The 1,834-nt window shown below is 38.9% G+C and overlaps 1 non-coding gene across 1 annotated transcript; it reads left to right on the top strand.

The window, feature by feature from the left end:
• The first annotated feature begins 722 nt into the window (after positions 1-722).
• LOC120078914 lies at positions 723-829 on the top strand. Its single transcript, XR_005482188.1, has one exon. It is a non-coding gene; the product is annotated as a small nucleolar RNA R71 (small nucleolar RNA).
• The last annotated feature ends 1,005 nt before the right edge of the window (positions 830-1,834 follow it).

Below are 1,834 nucleotides of genomic sequence, written 5' to 3'. Positions count from 1 at the left end.
TTGCAGTAACATTCTCTCTCAACATTGACTCAGGTTGGGATGGAAGTTTGCTAGACTATCTCTCCACTTTGCTTATAGAGGTGGCTAGCTATGAGACTTGGGTCCCCAAAACTTCAATGGCTTTCCTTGTATCTTGTTGAAAATGTTGTGTATCCTGTTGAAATTTAAAAGAGTTGTCAGCAAGACTTTTAACAATGTCTTCCATGGACATAGCTAAACCAGACAGAGATCCATGATTAGGCTAGGCCTACTCATTCTGTCTTCCCCATTTGAAGTTTGAGTGGTCTCTTCATCCAGGATTATAGATTTGACTAATTGGGTCCTGCCATCTGTTTTGCCCATTATAATTATAGTCTCCAACGACATTCACCTCAGGAATTGTTCCTTGCAGAGCACTTGGGCAAACGTTAGCTGAATGGCCAGTTCCATGACATATTTGGCAAACAGTAGCGGGCTGTCTAATCTCCACTTTTGCCAACTATTTCACAACAGAAACTAAGTCAGATATTTCTTTCTTAAGTTCACTTACCTCATCGGCAGACTTTACACGGACTACAGCTCTAGTTCCAAACTGTTGAGAATTTTCTGCCATAGTAGTTATCAAGTTCATTTCCTCAGTCGGGGTTTTATTGACTAAGGCTCCTCTTACAGCTGCATCTATGCTGCTTTTGTCAATTTACATCAGTCCCTCATAAAAGTATTGGATTAAGATTTGGTCTGAGATCTGATGATGGGGGAACTTGAAACAGGTATTTTTGAATCGTTCCCAATACTCATGAAGGGTCTCTCCATCGAACTGCATGATGCTATAAATTTCCTTTCTGATGCTAGCAGCTCGGGATACTGGAAAGAATTTATCCAAGAACTGTCTCTGTAGTTTTTCCCAGGATGAGATGCTTCAAGGCGGAAGAATATAGAGCTATTCCTTGGCATTTCCCTTCAATGAAAAGGGAAATGCCCTCATATTGATCTACTTCTGGGTCACTCCATGGGGTTTCATTCCAATGCACACGACATAGAATTCCTTCCATTCTTTGTGTGGGTCTTCGCCCTATAGACCAGAAAAGACAGGAAGTAAGTGAATTAATTCAGATAAGTTCAAAGTTATCTGCTGTCTCTAGATGGGCAATGCACAAGGGTTGCTGAGTGAAGTCATGGGTTGCAAGCTCCTTGAGGGTTTTTTCTCATTCGACCACTGGGAAATTTTCAGGGATGTCTCCTTCAAATATGTCTTCAACATAGATCTTGTTGTCAAGAGCAGCTTACTGTCTCCTTTCTCTTCTGATTCTCCACTCTTCCCTAGAGATCTCTGCAAAATATAATTGTCTAGCACCCTTGGGAGTGTGGGTCATGCACCAAAAGAGAAAATTAATTAGCAAGGATAAACACTACAAGTTTCAAAAATTAAGGATTCCATCGGCTCCCGAAAACGGTGCCAAATTTGATAGTGGGAATTTTGGTGTCGCTCCCAAACCCCTTGCTATACAAATAAAATTTATAAATCATCGAACAAACCCTTTATACCGACTAGTAATATAGGTAGCAAGTCCAGGGTCGAACCATAGAGAGCCTAATATGGATTCCTAAAAAAGTTGAAACTTGTAGAAAGTAACCAAGGGGGTTCGTGAAAATTGTTAAAAACTAATTCTGAAAACAAAAAGAAGTGAAATGTAACAATTGTGAAAATTATCAATTAAATAAACACTTAACTTGGACAATTGTAATTTAATTCATTCCTCAATAATTCACTTAACTTGGACAATTGTAATTTAATTCATTCCTCAATAATTCTATCATAGACTACTCAAAATACGTGTGAGATTATTTGAACTAA

This window comes from Benincasa hispida, chromosome 5 (assembly GCF_009727055.1).
Source record: "Benincasa hispida cultivar B227 chromosome 5, ASM972705v1, whole genome shotgun sequence".
In the NCBI taxonomy this organism is placed as follows: Eukaryota; Viridiplantae; Streptophyta; class Magnoliopsida; order Cucurbitales; family Cucurbitaceae; genus Benincasa; species Benincasa hispida.
Note: the sequence above shows the minus strand (reverse complement) of the source record. Positions and strands in the feature narration are given on the sequence as shown.